This window comes from Helicoverpa armigera, chromosome 13 (genome assembly GCF_030705265.1).
Source record: "Helicoverpa armigera isolate CAAS_96S chromosome 13, ASM3070526v1, whole genome shotgun sequence".
Classification (NCBI taxonomy): Eukaryota; Metazoa; Arthropoda; class Insecta; order Lepidoptera; family Noctuidae; genus Helicoverpa; species Helicoverpa armigera.
Genome location: NC_087132.1, coordinates 3,781,008 through 3,808,455, shown reverse-complemented (window position 1 = coordinate 3,808,455; position 27,448 = coordinate 3,781,008). Strand labels below are relative to the sequence as shown.

Sequence of the window (27,448 nt, the reverse complement as noted above, 5' to 3'; positions counted from 1 at the left end):
CTTACATTTGGAGAACATTGAAGAATCTCTACAACCATTCTGACTGAATACAATCTCATCTGCATAACCATGCATAAAATCTTATTTTGTGAACAACAATAATTTACTACAGCTTCGCTGTTAGCTGGACTTTATGTAGATGATACGAGTGCAACAATATGAAAATTAACCTGTCTGCGAGTCGGAGATATGCGGCTGCTTCACTTTTATTTACCGCGAATATATGAAAATGTGGTTGGACTTTTTAATTACAGAAATTTTCATGAAAGTTCGTAGGGACAGGTTGTAGCACATTTTTATTAACAGATCATTGAATTGAGTAGTGGGTTTGCGAGTGAAATATGAACAAGCTGGTGGCGAGGCAACAGGAGGGTGGAACTGAGGCGTATGGGCGGTAACGGATGACCGAGTGATAGCTAAAGCTGGCGCTCGTGCCGGCAGCAGGCGTCAGGCGCTCACTCGCGCGCTGTCGGCCGTCGGCCCCGCACGTCGCACGCTGCACGTCACACTACGTACGAACACGTAAACTTTGCCGAACTTCCCAACTGAGGAAAAGTGCGCAGTGCCCCCGGACCTGATTGGATGCAATTTTGTGCAATTTATTTCATAGTGTGCTGTGACGTAGAATAAATTCTGTGAATTCACAAAGTTTGAGGAAACTGTTTTATGCTGAATAGTTGGATTTATGCGTAACTTTACTTGGTAATGGATGATTTTTGAGTATTTTATGGGTGAGTTGATAGATGGAAAAGTTGTATTAATTAAGAAAACACATATGACTTAAACCTAAGTAATCAATTTAAGATTGGGCACAATATCTTTTTATACATAAAAAAAAACTAGATTAATAACTAATTGAAAGCCTAATTGTTTAAAGTTATTTTAGACGTCATTGTACCAATAGCATTGAATAAATTGATTACTTGAGGTAAAAAATAAATAATTAAAACAGATACCTTTACAGAAAGTTAATTAATTAATGTTAGTAAAGGGTGAGGCGCGATGCAAAATAGAAATGTATGCATATGCCGTGCATGCATCATATTTTATGAATAATGGATTACATTACATAGAATACATAATAAGCTTCCGCAGTAGAATTAACTTTAAAACTATTTCTATCATATTATTTTATTTTAATTACCATTTCTGTTTATCTTTATGGATTGCGTACAGCTTTACCACTGATAAATAATTAAATACTAAAATTTACATTTTGAAAGGTACAGCTTAAAAATAAAGTAGGGTAAATACGCCAAATGTCGGCCTCCCCCCAAACTTCGGCCGTCTGTACATTTTCAGCTTGCATTCATTCAAAAGGTAATTAAGTGTTAGTTTTGCTCCTCGAATTGCAACCTTGGTTTATACTCTATACGTACAAATCGTTACTATCCGATTCTGTCACTTACTCTTCTCATACTGAGCGTCAGTAGCGATTGCGCCGTTGAAACATCAAATTCGCACGTAAAGTAGCTTACTCGAAGTGAATACTCACATTTTGGGGATTGATATTAGAACGATAAAACATTTATTTATTTTTGTTTTAAGCTTGATTATCACTAATGGGTTATTTTTACTATATTTTAAGATAGTTTTTTCAGCGTTTTGCGTATATTTTTCAAGGAAAAATAGGAGGCCGCTATTAGGACAACAGTTTTGACTTAAAACCGGAGTCTCGGCCGTGGCCGACTTAAAGCAAATGCAGTCTATTTTATAAATTCCTATTGTACTAATTCCGTTGGCTTAACAAGAGAATTTGCAAAGCTTATAGGAAAATAGATCTATTTTACGTTTAATAGCCAAATAACGGCCGGGGTGATATTAGTTGAATCTCGAGAAATAAGGTACAAGAAATAGGGGCCGACATTAGAATCGTAAATAATCGTAATGTCGACCAGCCTCGAACTCAAGCGCCACTATACAGGCTGATGAAAAAATACTTTTATATTTTTTCATTTTCTCAAAATGAAATATATCGTAAAGGAGTTAAGTTTAAATGTAGGAGTTGACAGTTTTGTAGGCATGTTTATGGTAGCTTTATAGTTTGGGACTTGCTATCTATTAAACCGTTCTTATTAGCTTAAAAAATATAAATGGTTGGTCGTGAAAACGACTTTTTTTTTAGGGGAAACAAAAAAATATTTTACTATAAATTAAACAAATACAATTACAAATGTATACTTAGTATTACATTATAATTCTGCTAAAATAAATCATGTTAATAATATTTGTCACTGCCTTAATTTAAAACAGCCTATACTCGGCCGACATTTGGAAAAAACGCGACCGACCTTGGGCCGTGAATGGCCGACTTTAGGGTTTTTCTGTTCTCGAGGCATCTAAGCCTTATTATTTTTTTCTTTTCGTAGAAATATCAATCTTATGCCTATAAACATGACATAGATTAATCAAACTATCCAAAACCGCATCAGAAACTATCTTTCGTTGGAAACTGACGGTGCTATAGCGAACCGCAATCAGAAAATCGCTAAGGGGGCCGACATTTGGCGTATTTACCCTAACTTCCTATACGTAGAGAGTTATTCAACCACAAAATCAATACCTAAGTATTTTTTTACAATAATAGAAACTTGAGGACTCTTTTACTGACATTTAAAAGTAGAGTTTCAGTTACACATGGACAGGGCTTATTTAGATACAGTAAAAGGTTATCGCACTTAGAGTAGCCATTTTTTCCGTAGGTGTTACGCAAAAAACATAATGGCATGCAAAATTAATTGCCACCCACATGGGAGCAACCCCTCGAGGAATTGAATGTGTCTCGACCATTATCTATGTAGCTCTAGACGATTAAAACCAAGGTTTCGGAGTTCCTCAAAGCCACCTTAAAACCCCAGTACATGAAGACTAATAGTAAACCTACACGTGCTAAGCTCCGTATAATCCATACTGTTAGTGCTTTAAGATTTCCTTTTACAGTGGAACGTGAAGATCCCCCTTATACCTTAAGCTGCACTAAACGTTTCGCTGCAGCGCTATATGCACTTAAAGAATCAAGTCACGTGTGCAAACACCTAGATTTGGAACAAATATTTGATAGTTGAAATATTTTAGCATAGCGCGCACTCAAACATGTGGTTAGTGCAATGGCGGTTGCAACTATTAGGTCACTTACCTGCGGATTTTGGTCTTTTCGTACGAATGAAAAATAGAACTGGTCCTCCGAGGCTTGGTTTATTAAAGTTAAAAGAGTTGGATAATTTTTGGTAGGTAATTCATATACCTGCCTAGGGGATATTTGTTTTAACGAAATTGGATCACATTTAGGTTTTAGTCTCATTTTATTCATACATAAGCCCACAGTATTTTAAATAGGTTTTTGCTCCGGAAACCCTATTCACGTATGATGATACGTAACATCTTCTGTAGCCGCATATCAGTCGACTTCATTCAAATTGCTTAATACCCATAGGATTGCTCCCCTTACCCTTTAAATTCTTAGCAATGTTGGAAATATTTCGAATATGGTTTATCCTTTGGCGGGTCCCAGACCGGACGTCCCGGGATCCGTCGCTGAGCAGTTTGGGTCACAGTGAGCTATTAAAAATGGCCTCTGTACACAAGAGGGCATTTTAGAGGCACTTAAACGTCTATTGACAAATTACTGGCTACAAACTTTGATGGGCTCTTACAATTGTCGTCTTATAAGTTTGTGTTTAGATGCAGCTTGTTTGTAGCTGTTAGTGATATGTTAGTAGGAAAATAAGGCAGATAGGATGTTGTTTCTTCTTTATATATGCACGTGGTTTACCAATATCTTACTGGACTGTAATAAGAGATGTAGATACCTATTTTTATTTAAACATTTATTTCGAGCACCAGGACTCATAATGCTATGCTTGTTTAGAAGTACTTTACTTATTCTTATTCAGGCTTTCATTTACTTATTCACGCTCTAAACTTTAATTTCACCATATGTCATAGTTATCTTCTTTATCTTCAGAAATCTTTGTTTTTAAATCTTAAGTAGACTCTAAGCTCTGCTAAGAATACGTGACATTCTTAACTGAGCTAATCAGGTATTTTCCTTATTGGCAGTCTTACTTTTCTTGAAGTTCCTTTATCGCCTTAAAGTAGTTTTCGTGGAAAACGGAAAACGTTCAAGTGTACAAAAACAACCAACGTACAGCAGATAAATTAATCTGTTTCGAAAACAGGAGTCTGGCGAATAAAAATATATAAAAATACAAACCTATTTTCCTCACTATTAAGTAATCAATTTCAGCACTGAATTTTATTAAAAAGAATGATAAAATGGAGCAGTTGTTTTTAGAGTCTGCCAATATCCATTTCCAAACAAATTGATGTTAAAATCAATAATAATTGGTACTATTATTTGAGTCGGTGTATTGGTTGAGTCGTGGTGGCCTAGTGGGTAAAGGACCGACCTCAAGTACGAGGGCGCGGGTTCGATCCCAGGTCAGGCAAGTACCAATGCAACTTTTCTAAGTTTGTATGTACTTTCTAAGTATATCTTAGACACCATTGGCTGTGTTTCGGATGGCACGTTAAACTGTAGGTCCCGGCTGTCATTGAACATCCTTGGCAGTCGTTACGGGTAGTCAGAAGCCAGTAAGTCTGACACCAGTCTAACCAAGGGGTATCGGGTTGCCCGGGTTACTGGGTTGAGGAGGTCAGATAGGCAGTCGCTTCTTGTAAAGCACTGGTACTCAGCTGAATCCGGTTAGACTGGAAGCCGACCCCAACATGATTGGGAAAAGGCTCGGAGGATGATTTGAGTCGGTGTCTGGAAGCTTTTAGTTTTATTTTTACTGTTCTTTGTAAGAACATATCGTAGCTTGGGATCCGATAAGACAATATCTCCATCTCTTAAGTTAACAATAAGGTATTTGCCATCTGCGTAACGTCCCACTTTCCTAAATAGTAATGCAAGTAAGAGGACGGAGTAAACAAACCTAAAGTTAAGAACGTAATGAAACTACATTGTCCCTATAAGGTATGCCCTTTTCTTTGTTCACCCACTTCGAAAGCAACTACCTAAGGGCACTCCCTAATTTGTAGGTATCCATTTCTAATTATAAATGTAAAAGATAATTTGTTTTATTAATGAGACCAAAATTATGTGGTGAAAGGTCAGGAAGTCAGTGTTTTATGAGTGCCGTAGTGACCTTTTAATAAGAGAACGTTTAGCTACTTTTCTGTGGGTGAATTTCTATTTGAAAATGATCTTATTACTTGTCAAAATATTAGTGAAACATGCATTGACGAGGAACGTTATTTTTTGTAAATTAAGGTTATTAAGTTACAGAGTTTAAAAATACTGACTTCAGCTTTTCTGAAACTAAAGATTATAGAGTTAAATAGCAGTTAACTTAGTTACGTATCTGTCTTCTCAAAGTGCAGAAATATGCAAAGAAAAGAAAGAGTACCCAAAAACAAATGCCTACCTTTTAAACTTGGCTCCACACTAGATAAGATTGAATCTACCAAATTAGCTTGATAAAAATCCCTTTGTTGGTTCTAAGTGTAAAACTTTATCATTCTATTTATACTTTACTTTATATTATAATAGACAGACTGAGTACCTGTAGAGTGCTTAACTTCTAAAAGCTTTATTCAATGAATTGGATTATTCATTATATCCTGCTAAAAGTATAATTTGGTACTTTTAATAAAAAAATATCACCGAAATCCAAGCCGAGCTGAGTACATGATTTTTTCGCGTTCCTATATTTAGCGAGTCGCATGGTAAAATGAATGAAGAATGAAGCCTAAAATTCTATGGAATTGATATTTTTTTTTGTGTTTAAAAGATACCAGAAAAAAACTATGAATAAAAATATACAGCGATGGCTCAAAATATGACCATAGTATAAATTTGAACTATGTTGGTATTCATTGAAGAACATGTAATTTAATAATTCCCCAAGCTCTTCCAATTTGGTTGAATTGTATCCACTAAAAGAAGATTTATCACATCTGATGAGCTTCTTACCAATCAATTGTTTAGTTTTGTGGCGGCTCCGGGACTCAAGCTATAAAGCGCCCAGAGAATTCACAATAGATATTTATAGCACACAGTGGGCAAGGCAAGGGAATCCCTTGGACCTTGCCTTTGCTCATAAAAAATACGGACTTTTAATGGCCTGCTATTCGAGATCTGCTTTCATTGCAGCGTAATGACCGAATAGACTTCATCGCTTAATAAACTGCAATTTAAATGTTGAATGGGTTTGCAACTTGTTACATCCAATTCACGTTTATGCTGATAATACAAAAGACGAGAAGCTAGGTGCTTTTAGTTTGCCAAATATAGCGTTAAACCAGTCAGAACTGAAGCTAGTGAGGTTTTAAATATTGAGCATAAATTATTCATACAATGTTTTATTAATGATCCCAAAATCGTTATAAAGTGATTTATCTTCGATAGGTCACGGGACTAATTTGATTTACATCAAATTAATAATATATTAGGTAGATTTATCGAGCGAGTTATCTTTCAGTTGAAACTTTTTAGATTCACACACCTTCAAGATTTATAGTCTACTGAATCAGTTTAAAGATAAAATCAACAGAGCATTTAAATGATGTGTTGCCATTTTAATAGTTGTTAATAAGCTGTTTTTAATATTAAACTTTCATATTTCAATATGAAAGCTTTGACTAGTTGTTTTTCTTAAGATACTTATATTTGAAGGAATTTACAGTATTTACACATTTATTTAAATTTTGCTGTAGTCTATGTGCTTTCTGAATAAAATCCATCACATTGAAGATGACGTAAAGCCTTCACGTCACAAATGAGATTTCTACATGCGATTTTGTCACTTTACGACCGCCACCGAGATACTTACTAAGCGTAATTTGTTCTCAGAAAATATATAGGCGCAGTTATAAAGTACCGAATAATCTAGATTTTGAATTATCGGCATGTAAAGTTAAAGTAAAAGTAAATACCCAAATGTTGAGTCCGATTCCCAGTTCAATCTGAAGAGTAATTGCTTTTTTGTGCTACTAAAAAGTAATTTCAAAGTTTAAAAAATGGTATTACCTTTTTGGAGTACACGTGTGATTTTGGAGTACAGTTCAATTCGGTGGATGTCAGTCGATAGTTTATCACTTTCTTTAACATAAAAAAACTTTAGGCAAATATGTACCAGTGAAACGCCTCTAGATCTTACATACTCTATGCTGTAGCTACTGAGCAACGATGTTATGCGGTCATACAAACATTGTAAAATGATTTCTATCATTGTGAGGGAACAACAGCAAGCCCACTATTTTGTTTAATTAACATAGTAGCATAATCTACAAAGTTAAACATCACAGCATAAGCTTTTGAATTAACCCTATCTGAATTTAAATTCAAAAACCGTAGTAAGTTATGTAGACTTTTCAGAGTTCTGTGGTATTATTTTACGTGGTTAGAAGCGAGTAAACTTTTCATTCTGTAAATGCGGTTTATTTGATTTAAGCGAGTACGAGTGAGTATGCAGGTACAGAGCCACATAATTGAAATCACGCAACTATAATGTTAAGTGAAATTGCGGCGGGAACTTATGTAAATACCGCCGAACAAAAATATTTTAAGAGGTCATTCAAAGCTTATAAAATAAGCATTTTCTAGAATGCTTCCTTCATAAAAATTCCGAGTAATTTATAGAAATAACATCAAGCAAACTACTTTAATTTCATAATGAAGCTAATTATTCAGTTAGTGCTAACGCTTTATAATGAAAACAGTGCCTCTTAATGAGAACAAGACCAAAGAACAAGTAATTAAACAAAATCTGAGACTTATGAAGGTAAGATTTATTCTTCTCTTCATAAGCCGCACATTGAGTCAATTTAAAATAATACAAATACTTAAATATAGCAATGTTATGTTATTATTCGAAAGAGTTCAAAGCCTCAATGAAAAACAAGATATAAGTTAAATATGTAAGTATATAATTTCAGAATAAAGTGGTACAAAAACAGTAGATGGATAGGTAATGATGCGGAAACCAGATAGCAGTCGCTTCGTGAAAAAATAAACTTATTCAGCGTCTGGGTTAAAGTGGCGGGCGATGGTAAAGGAATTGGTTGACACACAAACAGTATAGAGCCGGTTGCTAAGCAGTAGTTTGACGAGTAAAGTCTGCATAAAGCTCTGTTATAGTCCATTTTATGGCTGAGTAACATTTTAAAATATTAGTATGTACTCTGATTTCGGTATTAAGTATAGGCAGCATCGTTAGCAAGTTCTAAATCAAAATTCTGAAAAACATTATTACTGAAAATAGGTACCTTCTCGCAAAATATTCAAGCCATTTATTATTTCCATCCATGAAATTCAAATACCTAAAAGGAAAGTTCACCCTGAAAATGTAATTTCTTTAATTTCGAAAATAGCCAAGTGATTCTCTATAAGTTACAGAGGCTAGAGCTCGCTGCACTATTATAATAAGTCCTCCCGTCTGTCCTGACAAACTTTCGTTGTTTGCGGCACCTGCATTTCTCCCACTCCGAGACAGTAATAACCTACTTTAGAATTATTACTCCATAACCGACTCAACCGTTCTGATTGTAAACATCTTTTAATTAAAATTACCTCTAATTAGAATAATCCAAACATCAATTTACACGTAGTAATTGGAGGCACATTATATTATAAAACTATGAGCTTACTGGAGATTAAGCGTCTTTGCGTTGTAAGTAGGTTTCATGGTGGTTTCATGTAGCTATGAGGTACATAATGTCTGAGTAAATGTTAATTAATGGCACCCTTACGAGCGTGGTACTGAAGTGGCTCTGGTTCGATACTAGTTAGCGCGCCGGAACGGAGCCTGGATTAACAATGACTCCAGAAATAGTTGAATCAATTGACGGGAGAATGTGTCTGGGAGTGATATTGATCAGCTAACGGAGGATAAGTACTTCAAGTGTGAACGCATGCGACAATAAGTTTTATAGAAGAAATGTTATTTGTCTATTTGCCTCAGCCAGTGCTTTGTGCATTATATTCCCTGTTTTCTTAAAGTCAAAAACTTCAGCTAGAGATTTTCTCTCTGGACCATTTATCTGCAGTGGAGGAGAAGATGTCTTGAATTTAGATGTGATCTTAGATTCACTTCTGACATGAAATAAGACGTGACTTCTACTTGATCAGTCTTTCGAGATTACTCGGTAATTTAGGCGCGGGCTGTTGATATTACAAGCAAGTTTTATCTGTTCCGTTAAACTGTGGCGATGGTCCGCCCGATGTTGCAGTAAACTCGTGTTTTGTTTTCATAGTTTTACAGCAACAATGTTTTAAAGCGTGTTCCGTAGTGAGGTCAAGTTATTAAAGTTTATCGACTTCATACGACCACTATATCCATTGCGTTTAATGTGATGATGATGGCATAAACGTTTCGTATAATTTTGGTAACACAGTGTTTGTATAGGCATATTGGTAGGGCTTCGGCATCTATTCTTAGCCTAAATGGAATAAAAGGATAAGTCTATTCGTTGTGGAACGCGGGAACGGGAAAATGAAATCAATAGGCTTTTCACGACCTACATGTACCTGATCCTAACGAGGCCGCAGCTGTTAGCTATTTATGATATTTACAAAAGGTACTCATGAAAGATAGACCAATTCGAATGTAACTCCAGTTTCATTGAATTTGGTAAATCAATTGGACAATACTAAGTTGAAATGGGTAAAATATTGGCTGCAGCACAAACTAGTTTCCCCAGTATATGGATTACTAGTCTTGACTTGGATAATTAATGAAAGTTTCACCAAGTTCAGCCAAGCGTTTGGCTAGTGAAAGCTCGGAACAACAGCAATGCAATCAGAAGCAGTGCAAATATTTTGAATAGCACGTTTTAAATACGGGCCGTCTTTTATTTTAGCGCTCCGTTGTTCGGAAATATAAATTAAGCTTATTCCTCTTAAGTCGGTATTGGGTTAATGTCCCTCTGCTGATCAGTAGTAATACCGCAGTGTACTTTGTGGAGCCAACACAAACTGAACTCGACTGATGGCTTCGTTAGCGCTCTCCACAACTCGGAACCAGCACTACTATTAGAATTTAATAGCAGTAGCGGAGACATGTCAACGGATTCGCTCAAACATGTTGTTTGACTCGAGGATTTATTGACCCGGAGCAGTTTACTAATAAATAAGCGAGTAGCGTCCGCAGGGGCGGGACGGTTTCTCAAGCGGTCAATTGATTAAACGAAGCAATTAAACAATCAGCCCTCAATGGCAGCGGCGATTGTCGCAAATGAGTGCGGGTTCGACATCTGCGTGCTACACGACGTTTGTTCGTATCACGCCATAAACATTCTATTTGTATCCTCGCGCACGTCTTACAATTTGTACCCAAACTCATAAAAAACGCCAATTAATGTCGCATCCTAACTTACTAGTTTGTTGACTCACGGTATTTCTAACGTACCTAGCTATTTAATTAATTCCACAGCATGTGTCTATACGAAAATTAATTTGTTGCGAAAGAGTATTTCTTGTTTGAATCCAGACTCTTGTTTGTTTTTTGATGTTTATATTACAGAGTTTATTCTATAAAATACAACAACATGGTAATGTTTTCTTATCATCCTCAAGTAAAACACGAACAAACCCCACTGATGTTTTACAAACATAACTTGCCTGCCTAATTCGGTGTTTATAAAATAGGCAATATTTGTTAACTCCTCAACAAAGGAACTATCAAAATAAAGAAGTTATATTATAGCCCGCGATCACGATATGACATAGTTCCTCTATGTAAAAATGGTTCATTTTATTCAGCCCCTTTCCGGGCTTGTGACACGTAACATTTGTATTGCAATAAACAAGTCGCGCTTCATAGAGCTATGAATCGTGGTTCTCTGGGTAGCTGTTGCGAATTATTCTAAAATTAAACAGTATTTATTGGAGGACAGTTTGGCGAAACAGTTTGAAACGACTGTGACATCCGGGCCGATCAAAGTGATCGAGAACGAGCGTCGAGTCGGCGTTTTATTGCGCGCGGGACGCGAGCGCGCGATTGTCGGCCCTCCGCGCGCGCGCCATGTCGGATAATTGAGTCCGCGCACCCAGCCATATGAATGGTAATGCCAAATTTAGGTGCAATCCCCGCCATCGCGTGCTGTTCTACGTAAATTGGACCAACAAAGTTGACGATCGTAATATAAATTCAAAAATGTTAAACTTGTTGTAAATATTGTAGTAGTTAATGCAAACAAGCTGTGTTGGGGTTAAAGATGGCTATTATGCATAAATTGTGGCGTGGCTTGTTAGCATCCTTTCGCTACTTATTCACAAAGGCCGTGCTAAGAGCATGTAGTTGTTGCTTGCATAATTTTACATTCAGTTTTTGTAACGTTATCGATGAATAAAACAGGAAAAAAAATCTAAAGGTAAGCATGTAAACCTACCTTACTTAAATGTTGCTGACACATGTGCTCGTATCATGCCTAAAAAATTATGTTGACACAAAGTGGTATATTACAAAACAAAATAAGCGTTCCACTTTTATATTTAGGACTGAATTCATGAAATTAATTCCTTATAAATATTTAAAAATTCAAATTAGGCTGAAAGTCCTTACGGGATTTTATTCGGAAAAGTTTTTGTTAGTTCATTACAATAACCATAAATTAACGGGGTTGTCAGTGACGAGCATGTCTGTACAGTAGAGTGTGCGGAGGTCACGTTACGTCGGGACAAGTTTTCCATATGTTGGGGCCGATGTTATAACAGTTAATCGGCCTCCGCCGGCGGCCACATGTCACCGGCCCATTAAACGCGACACCCTAACAAAAAATAATTACTTCACCATACAGCCACGGTCACAACTCGTTCAATTTGTGTTTAATCTCCTTAAAGCGTACGACGTAATGAAATTAAAAAGTCACAAATTAACGAACTAAACAACCCCTATGGGATGTTTGTATGTCTGTATTTTCTATGTGACTCGATCGGAGATAACCAGGAGTGTTGTGTGTAATCATGCGCGAGAGAGGGGCAATTACTGTTCTCATGTTATTAGGCGATTAGTTTAAGTAAAACAAATTGTTGATAATGAATAAGTACTTAGAATTATTTCATGAGAAAGGGTCAGCATAAAAAAAGGAATTGAGTATAATTTCTATGAAATATTTTAACCAGTTTTAAACTTTATTTTAGTTTATTATACTTCTACCTTTTTAAATATTACAATTTCATTTACATTACCAACCTATATCATGATTAATAAAACGATTACGTATTTATCAACTTATTGATAAAGAATAATGTAATGGAACAATGATTTCCTAAAAGATTTATACCACAAGATATCTTTGTTTTATATTGCGAATTCTCCAAGCTTCTGTTCCTAGCATTCCTAGAGAAGTGCAGAATTTTAGACTACTTAGCATGCAAGGGGAGTGCTCTCAAATTTATGCTCTATACAAACTTACTGAGCACCCGGGGAGATCAAACTATCACATTTCTGTATTCTGCAACATTCCATACTTTACACAACATCTTTCTTAGAATTACGAGAGCATATTAAAGTGAAGTGTTGAAAATTGTCTTCAGATTTCCTTGTTATGTCTAAGATTAGCTCGGAATCCGTTCTCGACAGCTCGGGGAGCCTCGCCAGAAAAGCTTTAACGACCTCTCGGCATGTAAGGAGGCCGGTATCACATGTTAACTGGCTGCATCTAGTAATTGGTCGTTCCACATGTGCAAGTATAAACTACATCGTTACTCCTAGGTCCTTAACACAAGTACCAGGTGTCATACTGCCTACTAAACACATCCGCCTTGGTCATTAGACTTTTATATCCTTCGAAGTAACAAGTGACTACTCAGGCATGTTCAATACTAATTAAGCAATCTAAATACTATTAACACAATTAAACTAAGGACAATAAAACAACAGCAAACAAGTCCAAGGTATTTAATTATTCGTGGCGACATTAGCGTATTGAGTGAAAACCGAACTATACGTAGATAAGATTGTACACTATTGTCGATTATACCCACATCCCTCTTGGGAAACGTTATGAAAGTTTAATAGAGTCAGCATTGAGTTCATGTCCTTTGCACAAGTCCTCTTTATATACCTTATGTTAGTTTACAGAGCGAAATTTCCATTACCTATAGATATTTTGTGAAAAGGAAGCACCCGCGTTTCGTGTTTGGGCAAAATATTTTCGCCAACCAACCGTGAAATGGTTGCGGGCACAGTTTTTATCACATTTACTTTAATTTAAAGTAATAATATTGGACGTATTTTTGGGGTTTAACGGCGGTCAAGTGTTTGCTGAAAACCTTAAAATAAAATCACTAGTTTATTTTTATGTACATAATTACCAAAAGGGCGCTGATGGTCCTAATTGTTGAAAGCGGTCGACTGCCCGTGCAAATATACAATTTTAAAGAGAGCAAAAATAAATTCGAGAAAATATTGTGTCCAAAATTTTAAAATTATAAATCCAAATCATATTATTATTTTAATTAAAATGTATAGATGCTACAATTCAGTGGATACTCCACTACTGGAGAATAGTGACTTCAAAGGAGATTATTAATTATAACATCTGGTCGCCGGCTCTCGGAAGTCTTGAGGCGGTTGCGGCAAGGGTAGTTGTAGAATACCGCCGCTCCCTCTCGCCTATACACCGCCTTATTTTAATGATGACACCCTATTCAATAAATATAGCCGATGAATATTCTTTGCAGTGAAATATCGGAAGATTGTGTCTCGGTATAAAAAAGCACCAATTAGCATTTGATCCACTGAATTGTGGGTTTGTAATGTCATCGAAATCTAAACTAGGTCCTCGTTTGTCGAAACTGAAAACTGAAATCTCTGGTTTAATTGAAGTGCAGTACTTATGTTAAAGCTGTAGAGAGAAATATTAAATTCAGTATGCGCTGAAAAGTCATTGAATAGAATATGAAACTAGTTGGGTGGGGTGCAGTCGGCGTGGGCTATTCCGGCTGGTGGTAGCGGCAGGAGCCAACTGTCGCTGTGAGGCGCGCGCGCTGCGGTCGCACAACCCGCCCGTTTGCCTTGAATTCCTAACTCGGGGGAACGAACAAAAATAACATAACGAGTCGAGCTTGTAATAACATTTGTCCTAATATATTACTATTGTGACGGCTCACAGCGTGCCGGATTTATATACTACCGTGCGAACCGTCACCTTATTATTTATTAATATTAATGCCGGCTGTCTGCACCCAAATTATTTTTCATTAGATATGCGAGCGAGACTTTCCTCGTGTTTAACACGTTAATATTGTGTGTAAGCAAATCTTTTGATGCGCGGATTTTTCTTCGTTAATTTGCTTGATGTTTTGTGTCCCGATTTGTGTGGATTGTGCCTCGAGGTGACGCGTGGGCATGTGTTTTAATATAACAGAAAATAAAGTCACGCAACACGTTATTGTCTACGATCATACGACTGTAGAGAAATGACTGCCTCATGAAAATATTTCTACAGTGACATTTGAGGGAATTCATGAGATCTTTCAACATACAAATGCAATGTTTCAACAGTGACTAGTTATAACAACGACTAGATTTAAAAGACCAGTTTGATCCAAGTACCTTTTCTCGTATATAATAAAAGTACAACTGCCTATCATCCCTTCAGATACAAGCGTGATGATAACAAAAAAGCAACGTCAGCAATTCTGTCACAAAATGGCTTCCACTATTTAACAAAGTGACACGTTCTTTACGCACTATAAATATAAAATGCGCGGATAATCTAGCCGTTACATTTTGCGGTTACCGCTCACAGCTTTATTTTTGCCAACTTTTAGTTTATTGGGCATATAACTTGTGCTGGACATGACATTCTGTGTACATGTAAATTGGAAAATGCATTTACCTGCCTATAGCTTTTGGGAGCTCGTATAGGTAATAGAAAAGGGTAACTGAATTGTATAGGTGTAATAGATTTAGTTTTTTAGGCTGCTTGTTTATGTCGCTATGAAAAACAAAAAGATCTATAGGTAATTATAACGACAGAGATATCATGTACAAATGTAGTGTCGAATATTGTGGGAAGCTAAAACGGAACTGCCCGAATAGGAAAGTACTCAAATATTGCTCACACTTACGACTTTGGCTTACATTGAAGCTGGATTATGAATTAATATTATGAAATTTTCCTAATTACGTCCGCGGTTTGGCAACGTAACAATTGATATTAAATTATAATAATTAATCTATTAATAATAACGTGTGTCGAACATAGGTAATTAATTATCCTGTTGCATAGGTAACAGATGTTTTGTTGTTTACATCAATTCACATCGTTGGAATTTAATACCTCTATCTTCTATGAAATACATTTTGACGCATCATTTTATTGAACCGAACATTGTCTATGATTAGCTTTAAATTCCACGAAAAGGGATATTCATTTCACTCGTCTATACGGTTATAATAAAAAGGTACAGTTTGTAAGGTTTTATGGGGTAGATTATAGGATATCTATGGACCTACTGAAGCTGTTTTAAAAATTCTCTACTGTTGTTATATAGGGTATGTTTTATCCGCGAACCCGGATGAAAACCACTGAAAACAGCGACAAGTAGTCGCGCAATTCAAGAAAACGCGTTTTATAAAATAAGGTTTAGTTAGAATAAGAAAGCAAATCACAGGCTGATAGAAATACCCAGTGTCACAATTCCTCTACGTACCTCAAATAGATTAGTTATTTTTGGATTCATCTATACTTAATACATTTTGCTTCAATACTCAATATTTCAACATCATTAGGCTTTTCAAGTCTGGGCATGTCTCTGAATTGATTAGTTTGATAAGGAAGGAACAAATCCTTAAACAAATCATGATTTTGTTAGGATTCCATATTTTACTACTTGGTTATTAATTTCATATTTACGTAGGTTTTATTATCCGAAAACAGATTAATTTCATCCAAATGATCAACTAATTGATTGCCTTTTTATCTAAAGAAATATCAAGGATACCGAAAATTATTGAACAAATCTCTATAAATAACTTATTTATAAAATAGTATTTATATAATGAACATCGGTAAGTTTGTCTTGTCGTGTTTAACTTGGCTTCTAATTTTTATCCTATTACTCGTGTGAAACCAGAACTCCTGTACAAAACTAATGTATTATGTAACACGCGGGAATCAATAACCAAAGAAAATTCGAAAACAATATTGATTTCGCATGAGTGTAAAATAAAAATGGCATCTTTCTTTAAGTCGTGAGCGATTTATAAGAGTCAAACGGGAGAATGGATTACGTTGCAGGCGCTTTGTTGCCATTTGCGTACCTTTCACAGCCAACGCGTATGAACAAAGCGTGGTGTTACTACATAGTTTGTCCTATAAGTTACTAACTTACTTGTGACAAACTCTATTGAGTTGTCAATTGTTCTGTACCTAAACTTATGATAAAAAAGGTTTAATATACCTCTACATGAGATTTCTTGATAGATTGAGTTCTTTTTTTAAATCAACATTGTCTATTCAAATATGAGTTCGAAGTTTAAAAAGCAATCAGAAACTGACAGGGGATTGCGCAAAGGGGGAGTGAATGATAGAATGACGGTTGACAGAGAGGAATGGGAGAAAAAAACATATTCCGCTGACCCCAAATGTCATGGGATCACGTAGGATGAAGAACATTCAGTGTTGAATGGTCACCACAAATCATAAGTAGGAAAAATTGCATATAATGACCCAAGTTGACCTACATACTTTCTAAAGAAAAGCTTCAAGTTAGTTGCGACATGTTTTATTAACAATGCTTTTAAATTAGGTAGGTATACGAAATACTGTTAAACAATGTTTCTGTAAATCAAAATACAGGTTGAATAAAACTGGAGTTGATACAATATTTTAATGATAAAATTAGAAATTACAATATTCGTCCACGTCAAAACAATCATGGTACATTCTGTCGTGCCTGTAAAGATAGATAATAAATTAAAAGCCTGACTGGCCGATGAGTAATGAGCCCTGCTGAACATAAATTCGTGTTGTCGTTACTTATTTGATCGCGCTAACATTTTGACAACAAAATCCCCCATTTAGTAAATTGGCAATAGCTATAAACATTGCTGTTGCTAGTTCATTGCATAGAGTTTATGAATGAACGGCCAGATTGAGAATTACCAAGCATTAACACCTATAACTGATTTGAGGATTAAAATATTTTTTAAAGATTAAAAATAGTGGTATGGCAATTAGTTTTTGCGTGAATTTTATAGGTGGGTCATGTTTTTAATGGACGGATTATTATGTAAAAGCTGATGTGGCTATTAGATAGGTCTGTTTTTGTAGGTTATTAGCCCAAAAAGGGATGTGTTAAATTGTTAGAATGCATGACCACTGTGGGTTATGTGTGTGTTTTTCTGTGGCTCTAAAACTGATGAATTGATTTAAATAAAATGTGTAAATTAAATTATTTTTAAAAAGCCAGCGTCGCCATTGGTTTTGATTTGAATTTTCTTATGATGATCATTTTTGTTTGGCATCATATTTTGCCCCGGATAACCCTATCAGGGATTAACCATGCATAATGAGGTAAGGCATTTCTAATTGGTACCTACGTGTAATTATATAATATGCCAGATTATATGTATTGAATTACGGAAGCTTTAATCATACGCTGAGTTTCCTGGTTGAGTAAATTCTAATTAATGGAAAGCTCTTGAAACAAATAAGTATGTGCCTATGAGACAATCACCTACTATACTCTGGGTAAAACCAATACAATTTATTTGGTAACAGCAAAATAAGTGGCTAACTTAATTTTTACCACAGCTTTAAAAATTACATAAAAATAATATATATATTTTTAATTAAAAGCTCATTCATAATTTAACTATTATAAATTGAAATACTTTTATTCTAAGCGAATGCGTTTATTTATACATGAAAATGAATATAATTTTTGAAACGCTAACTTTTTTTGCAGTAATTAATCACTAAAGTTGGCCTGTAGAGATTAATAGGTACTTATAATTTAAGTTTGAAAGTAATTCATCTGACATTTAAGGAACCTCAGGTGATATTTAAATAATTCTTGTAACAAATGTAAGTAGGTATTATACCTACATTTCATGTCAGAGGAAATGAATCGTCATAAATTCTGCAACGCATAGGAAATTGCAGCATATCGACAAATAGTATTTAAATCATCTTACAATATAGGAAAAACTGATTGATTTCTTTAAGCTGTATTTACATGTATATAGCTAACGAGCCCGCCCCGGATAGGCTTGGAGTATGTTTATACATATAATAATATGACGTTACTACAAAAACTTAAACGTCTGTTTTACACTTGTCTAATAAAATTGTGGTTGCAAAATGAACCATATGTCAACGTCATAATTTGTCATTTTTTTAGACAAGCCTTTTTTTTAACGACGTCAAAAATCATCAAATGACCCCTTCCGCTGTGGGTTAGCAGCGTAGAGGGAATGTCAGACTCTTACTGACTAAAAACCGTCGTGTTCCGTCATAGGCCTTTTATGTACCAGGGCCGCGGTATCTCTTTCGAACAACCCACAGTCTTTCGAAAAACCCGCAGTTTTAGACAAGCCTTTAACTGACGTTTAAAAGTTTTTGTGGTAAGACGGATAGTATTTATGTATATCGTAACCTTCTTTATAAACAATTCCTATTGGTGAATTTAAAGCGTCTTTGTTTTATATGATGTATGTTATTTTTTCAGGACACTTGGCCTAATAATTCAGGTTATTTACCCGTTGTATCTGATATCGTCGGAAGTCATACGGATGCCATGTTTATTTCAGTGACCGCAACGACACGTTAACTGCGCGCGCGCACGCCTATGTTATTATTATTTATTTTTAACACGTATGTATGTTCGTGCGCAGATTTCTTTTGAAGACCACCCGAAAGTGTTCTCTTTATTCGTTTTCGTTTAAACTCATGCTTAGATTTAAATGTTTTGTTGAAAAACGATGGATGGATTGTGTGAAAGATGAAAATGCCTGGAAATAATGTTACTTGTGAGATAGAAGAGTATGAAAGAAGACATGCTGTACCGACTCAAAAAAAGGATAAAAGGGCAAGAGCACTTATGAAAAATTATTCTAATTCTGATTTTAAGGCTTCTAGCTTCAATACCAATGTTGACCGATGAGTCTATAATGGTTTTTACTTTATGTTTTAATCATTAGTCTCATATCCTAGCAAATATACGTAGGTAAACATAAATAGTTGACTAATGATACGCTTACTAAGTTAATGTATTTAATGTTTAGCTACTAAATAGCACTGTTGTAGCACCCACAGCCTAACCTTTAGGAGGAAGCAGGCATAATACTATCTACTGTATAGCTATTTTTTATCCATCTGCGGAAACAAGATCCCACGGTAGTTGGAGATGAAACCACGGATGGAAGCCAGTTATAAATAAACACATTTGAGAGAAATATCAGGAATCTATTAAAACAATACGCAGCAAAATTAATAGGTACGATTCCTGGAACGGACTTGTTCAATTCAGTTACAGCGATTTCAAATATTCGAAACACGATTGAAATACTCAATTAGTTTATTTTTAAAACGTTAACCACAAAATGAATATCTGAAAATAAAAGCTAAGGTTAAGTACAAAGTAATATGATTTCATTTAATGTCATGCCCTTAAAAATTCTTGTAAAATATTAAAATGGTTTCTAAGAATTTATAAATAGCTGAGCTATTGTTTTAACAATTCAAAATTTTAATTGTGTTGTCTAGAGTCTCTAAATAGATATGTATTAAAGTTTAAGTCTACTCAAGTGTGCAATTTAAAATGGTCTGGATGAACCAGAGTTAGGGGCTAGTTCTAAATACTTACCTATATTATTTTCACAATTGGTAGACGAGGTTCTAACGAGTTCTATACCCAAACTATTTACATTCATATCAATTTTATAACACATTGTTTTTTTTTAACTGCTCGATTTCGATAATTATAAAACAAAAGAAAATCAATTGTGTCTCGCGTATATCTGCGCTTCGGGTTAAACCCACGGGTTAAACCATAGTGAAATTGAGAGAGACCTACGACATCATGTGTCCATATAATACATACTGACTTCAATAACCACAGATTGACCTATACAATCATCACGGTATAAGCCACAAGCCCCTCTGTTGAACTTGCACCCGATAGCAGTAAACTATTATATTTGCAGCTGCCTTAATATACAGTTTCCGCCATTGAAGTTTCATAGCAACAGTTTCCTTGCCAAATAAACTTGGCGAAACCGATATACTGCGGAAACAAACACCCAACTTACGGTATATTTTACTTATGATTAATTAAAATGGCTCTATCACTAATAAATTCTTGGCAATATTTTGTAAATAATTGCAGCTAGCTTCTTTGGTTTATTATCTTGTTATTGCAGATTTCAATAAAAGATCCTTTGGTTTTCGATTAGAGATTGAAATGTATATGATGCTAATTTCAAAATTCAATTATGGAAGACAAAATATTATGTATTTTAATATAGGTTAACTATTGCTGTACGAATGTTAATTCATGACTCACTGGACAGGGAAGTGATCAAAATCCTATGACTGTTCTATTAGCAAACTATGACGCGTCATAGTCACGAGAATGTGCGAACAGCTGCTAATTTATAAAATCCTTTTTGTAAATAAAGATTTAAAAGAGAAAAATATATTTTAACACTTAAAAAAAATAAAAAATCTCTTTTCAAAATGAAAGTACAACAATATTGATTTATAAGCTTAAAATGCGAGTATTTGATTGCAAAAATACGACAGGCAATGTTTTTGTAATTAAAAATGCTTTCTGACGAATTTGTAAATGACCCGGTTGGAAATGGCCGGCTATGACTAGGTACATTTTACGTTTAAACCAGTCTACACACAGCTGTAATAGACTTAGGTCCATTTTAGTCGATGACATCAGTTCAATTTCTAGCTCGTGTGTCGCTTTGATTCCAGCATGTATGTACCTAAATCCATAAGTACGTTCAGGAAATTCTGAGAACTCACCGAGTTTAAATTACTCCGGTGTATGTAATGGCAATAGGCTCACTCTATTAATGCCGCTATATAGACACCATGTTCATTATAATATATATGTACTTAAAATACATAACGTTTAACATGCTCCACTCTCTCATTCACATGTTTTGACTGTAAACAGAATACAGTCGGTTTTAAATTACTTCAAAACATGACCCTCTTCGAATAGATTAACACTTCAATTCCAATTATTTCCCTAATCTCGTTAAAATACAGTGTTCGTTAAGTTGCCACCAAAATATTTACTGTACAAACATTAGTTCTGGCAAAAAATGTCTTTGTATGTTCATAAATAGCGAGTTAATTGAAACCCCTCGTTAATCGTACCGAGTCGCTCGTAGATTACAAACGGGAGCGCGCATTAACATTTTTACATTTGCTATGTATCTCTTCCGACGTAAACCAAAAAAGGAATCGTTCCAAACTGTAATACTTTCCGGCACATTGACTCGAGAGTAATTAAATAGCTGAGAGCGAACTCCAACTGTACATTGAAAAATTGAGGAAAAATTTGTCACCCTCAAAGATTGTTCGTTCGTATTGAGTTGCTAAAGTTCACGATGGAGCACTGCAAACTTTTTGCCGACTCAGAGTGGACTTTCTTGAACGATCTTCAATAACTTCGATGAGGGAGATATTATCGGGGATTTATTAATGTTACGGTTATTTATTGGGACTTACAGAGTAACAGTATCGGATTATAATCCGTTCATCATTAGCGCAAACCCACTGACTCACAATCAATTAAGTTTATTAAGCGAGTTTACTCCAATGCTAACGGAAGCGATTTTTATTGATATCGCTGAGAATCATAAAAAGTTTAATAACGAACAAACAACTGACATAAATAACAACTCAGTACTTTAGAAAAATATTTTTTGGGGATTTAAAATCATGCCAAAAATTTACAAAACTGGTTACTGCCATTGAAATGACTGAGTAAACGTTGAGAAGTATAGTTAAGTAGCCAAGTTTGTAAGTGGCCAAATCCTTGGGTGATGAATGCATCCCGCCCCGCGACCCCGCGGACGCCGATCATCCGTCACGCGGCTATCGCCCGTCCCGGCCGACGTAAAAATGCTCCCCCTACCAACACTTGATTAATGTTTCAAAAAAACCCTTAATTGGCCTGCACCCGAACATTTCATTTAACTTCGCCCGTAAAACAGCTGGTTAGGGGGATCTTCCGATTTTTACCTCATTATTACAGGTTAAGTCTTAATTTTAGGGTTGAGCTTTGTCGTTACTGAGTTTTATGTTTATTTGAAATTTTATGGAATATTTTGGGGTATTTGAATCTTCTGGTGTTACGCACGAATCAATTATTATTGCTATCTATAATATTTTTAATGAAAACTGAAACAAAGTATGATAAATTACAATTTGAAATAAAAAAAAACGTAACGTAAATCGTGAAAGGAAATAGATGGGTTTTAACTTTTGCTGTAAAATGTGTAACCCACTCAAATCGCTATTTTTGTAATGTCATCATTGTTATATATGTACCTATACGCTTATGTATGTAATATTTTATTATATGCTGTACGTATATTGTTTTGTTGAGAAAGCGGTAAAAAATGTAAACTTTTTTTAATGAACATTTACATAAATTAATACTATTTATAACGTTGCAAATTCTCACCAAATGAAGTATTCCAAGACATTTACAATATTTATCATGAAAGCCAAGCCTTTGTTACACCACTAAGTCTGAGATTTGATGTAATAATATGATTTCAAAGAAACTCCGGGAATCGTTAAATTAGTACTGAAATACGTTTTGGCTCCCTAATATTGTGTTTTTCATTAAATATTTCCCACAAATTCGTAAAATTGTGAGGACGTTGGCGTGGCTGACGTTCAAATGAGGTTGTTTGTAGGCCTTAGCCGTCTAAAATGGATCCTCGGCTAATCGCAGTAAATGGTAAATAAACAGGTTGGGGTTTTTCCGAGCTTTGTCCTAATAATTGTGGGGGTGGTATAAACCTCAAATAATTAGTTTATTTGTAACCTTTTGTTACGCTTAGTTCCTATCAGATAGAGGTAAAAATAGTATTCTAATTAGGGAAAACTATCAATAGCCAAATCAAGCGTGACTTGATAAATTTTGTTTGTGTATCAAGTTTATCTATCTCCCCTTTCCTGAGAATTTTTATTGCATGTGTAATATGCCTAATAGGGGGTACGCCCCCTAATATTTTTGGCGATATTTCATGGGTGAACTTGTTACCCCTTAATAACTCTGTTGAAGGTACCCTCTGATCGTGACCTGTAGCTATGGTTAGTGGAAGAGGCGTATCTGCCATAGAAATTTTACTAAATGCAGGAAATAAAATGAATGAAGTAGTACGGATGTTATCTATTTGACGTCTACTTATTAAGGCGAGTGTTGTATGAATAGGTAAATCCTTGTTTTGTAGTATTACAATCTTGAACACAAACGGCCCTGTATGGGACACTAACCAAAAAACGAATTTGTTTTTGCTTTAAGTAATATGAATAGATAATCGGAAATAAATACGTATAATTGCTACAAAACATATCCTACATTTTTGTTGCGATCTAATTATAGAAGGAATGTGATGGGATGTGTCATGTGGGTAGACTGACATACACATGTGAAATTATTAGCTCTGTATATTTAAATTATATAAAATAGTAATCTTGTATTTTTTAATACATTTATGTGTTAGTCATCTAGTAGACCTACCGTTGCATTGAATTTTCCTATAAATTCTATCACAATCCAACAAGTTCACTGAATCAACACAACCAAGATGGACAACAAACTGATTAAAAGTCTTGAAGAGCTGGAGAGATTTTTTAGTTCCCGGATGAGTGAGTATGAGGATAAGCTGCTCCAAGCCTCATCAGTACCAGATCTTGCTCATTCCGACATCAGTGCTCTTTCCCGGGACTTCTCAGATTTTAAAGTCTTTGTCTGCAAAACACTGTGTCACTTAAAAACACAGATAGAGCTGCTATCCTTGGGACTTGATAGTCATGAAACAGTAATGAGAAGGAAGATTTTGCTGTTTCATGGTATTGCTGAGACACCGCACGAGAAATTGAATGGCACCATACTGAACATTTTCTCCAAGCATCTCAAGTTAGATGATATTCATGCCGATCACCTGGATGTGTGCCATAGGCTTGGATCATCTCAAGGCAAATCGAGACCTGTGCTGGTGCGGTTCAGCAATATGGAGCAGCGTCGTTTAGCTTGGGATAGTAAAACCGCACTTAAAGGGACTGGTATAACTATTTCCGAGTTCTTAACGAAGACGCGGCATCAAGTCTTTATGGCCGGCCGCAAGCACTTCGGCGTCAACAACTGCTGGTCTGCTGAGGGAAAGATTGTGGTATTGACGCCTGATAAGTCGCGCCGTAAGATTTCGACCATGGGTGAGCTTGAAAATCTAATATCATTATATCCTGCGTGCTCATCGATGCCCGAGAATTCTGCTGCTACTGCCAGTACATCCACCGCTAAAGCTACTGGTCCTTCTCCGAAAGCAGCGCCCCAGAAAGCTAAAGTTTCCAGGAGGGGTCGTCGTTGATTCGCGCTACTCGACTTTAGCTAGTTTTTACTTTTCTTTTGCGCCTACCTCCTATGATTTGTAGAACTATTAATATTCTCTTAAACTGTCATTATTTTCTATAAAATTATGGGCCGGTAGATGTTTATTATTATTGTGCATTTTTCACTTCAGACTTCACTTTGTCAGCTGTCATATAGATAACGCAAATAAGCAACTGTCATCTTTTTTTTTTTTGGCACCTGGCATTTTAATCTTATTTTATTTGGTGTTGTAGTGACTGGATGTTCTTATTAATTTTACTTTATTTTTATTTTGTATTATTGTTTCACTTTTATTTTCCACTTCTTTATAATAGATTGTTATAAATCTCTCCCAGCTGCAGCGTAAGGTCTATTGGGTAACGTTGCGTAAGTTTTAAATCGTACTCTTTTTTTTATCTTCTCTTTTTGTGTTATTATTACATTTTAAATACTTTTACATTTAATATTTTATTATATATATATATTTATTTAGAACTATGAATGATGTTATTCCTGACGATGAATATTTCTCTTGTTCTTCTTCATCCAGCAGTTTTCACAGTGTGGAGAGTGATTCTTCACCTCCATTGACACTTGGCGATCAAATCTCCTCCCTTCTTGAACATTTTCCTAAAAACCTTAATATAGCACACATTAATGCTCAAAGTGTTCCTGCTCATTATTCTGATCTTCTGGCTTCCATCAACAGTGCCCATCTGGATGCTTTGCTGATCTCGGAGGCTTTTCTAAAACCGTCGTTGTTATCGGTTCACTACGCCCTTCCAGGATTTGTTTTGATCCGTAACGACCGAACGGGAAAGGGAGGTGGCGGTGTTGCAATTTATCTACGTGCTGATATTTCCTTTAGGGTAATTAGTGCATCACCATCCTCTTATTCGGGTTCAGCTGAGCATCTTTTTATTGAAATCTCCCTGTGTCACACAAAAATGCTCCTGGGTGTGATGTATAGCCCGAACCTTGGTGTGGACTATTTTGACGGACTTGATTCGCTTTTATGTGCCTTTCGCCCTGTCTATGATCGCGTAGTCTTGATGGGCGATTTTAATACTTGTATACTCAAGGATGACTGCCGTAGTCGCAAACTTCTTTCCCTCTTAACTTCTTATGATCTTAGTATCCTCCCGCTATCTGCTACGCACCATTTCCCTAATTGCACCCCTTCTCTTCTGGACCTTATTATTGTTTCTAAGACTAATCATGTTTCTCTTCACGGTCAACTAACTGCTCCTTTTTCCTATCATGACTTAATTTTCATTTCCAATAAGGTCCGTCCGCCAAAACGAAGGCCAAAATATATTCCCCTTCGGAACTTTAAGGGTATGGATCTGGAGGCATTGGGGCGTGATGCTGATTGTATCGATTGGAATCCTGTCTTCGAGTGCACACATATCAACGACAAAGTCGATGTTTTCAATAGGGAATTAATCAGTCTCTACGATCGTCATGCTCCTATTCGTCAGGTTAAAATCAGACATATTCCCGCTCCTTGGCTCACGCCTGCTATTAAGGATTTGATGGCCACCAGGGATAGAGCCAAGCGGAGGCTAAAGCGCTGTCCTTCAGACCGCAACCTCTCTGCGTATAAAGAGCTCCGTAATCGCTGCAGTCGTATGTGTAGAGATGCAAAGAGACGCTACTTTCATAATTCTCTTGACAACCGTAACCCGTCTGAAGTCTGGAAATTCCTCAAATCTGTCGGCATTGGCAAGTCTCATGCTGTTTCTAGTGGTGTTTTTGACGTGTGTGCCCTAAACACTTATTTCTCACAACCCCCTATTATTTTGGATCCGCACGTCAAATCCTCTACTTTGAATAGGCTTGACTGCTTGCCGAAGCCGCTGTGCTCACCTTTTGAGTTTGATGCAGTAAGTGAGGAGGGTGTTAAGAAAGCTATTCTTGCTATCTCCTCCACTGCTGCAGGTAATGATAATTTATGCTCAAGAATGATTCATCCAATCCTATCTTCTGTCCTTCCAGTCTTGACTCACATTTTTAACTTTTCATTATTTTCTTGTACTTTCCCTGATGCCTGGAAATCAGCTAACATTATCCCCCTACCTAAAATACAGAATCCTGAATCATTGACCGATTTCAGACCCATTTCTATCCTTCCGTATCTTTCCAAGGTTCTTGAGCATATTGTTCATTGCCAACTTTCTAGCTTTCTTTGTAAAATTGATCTTCTTAGCCCTTTTCAGTCCGGTTTCCGACCTGGTCATAGCACTTCTACAGCACTGTTGAAAGTAACTGACGATATTCGCCAGGCTATGGACCATAAATCCCTTACCATACTTGTCCTACTAGACTTCAGCAGCGCCTTTAATTCTGTTGACTTCGATATTCTGCTTGGAATCCTCAGATCTTCAAATTTATCCTCTGCTTCTTTAGACTGGTTCGAGTCTTATCTCAAGGGGCGCTCGCAGCGGGTTCGTCTTGATGATTCTTTCTCTGATTGGTGCTCACTTGTCACGGGTGTGCCTCAGGGTGGCGTTCTCTCTCCTCTTCTCTTTTCTATTTTTATTAATACAGTCACCACTGTCATCTCCTGTAACTTCCATCTCTATGCCGACGACTTACAGCTTTATCGTCACTTTGTGCCGCTTGACGCGGAAGTTGCCTTGTCGGCCATGAATCATGACTTGGAATTAGTTGATCAGTGGGCGCGTTCGTTTGGACTACTGATCAACCCTAGAAAATCCAAGGCCTTGATCATCGGTGGCAGAAATATGCGGAGTAGGCTAGATTTTAATGTTTTAACCCCGCTCTGCCTTAATGGAGTTAAAATTGATTTTAGTGCTACGGCTAAAGACCTTGGTGTGATCATCGACTCCAACT

At 36.0% G+C, this 27,448-nt stretch overlaps 1 protein-coding gene across 2 annotated transcripts in view; it reads left to right on the top strand.

Annotated features, from left to right (window-relative positions):
* The first annotated feature begins 422 nt into the window (after positions 1–422).
* LOC110384419 (uncharacterized) overlaps positions 423–27,448 on the top strand; it is a 93,374-nt gene continuing 66,348 nt past the window's right edge. Inside the window, exon 1 of one of the 2 annotated variants that reach the window (XM_021345699.3) lies at positions 423–702. The gene's annotated coding sequence lies outside the window, so the exon portion shown is untranslated. Of the gene's footprint in view, positions 732–27,448 lie in introns of both variants that reach the window. The other variant, XM_021345698.3, reaches the window with a different exon arrangement.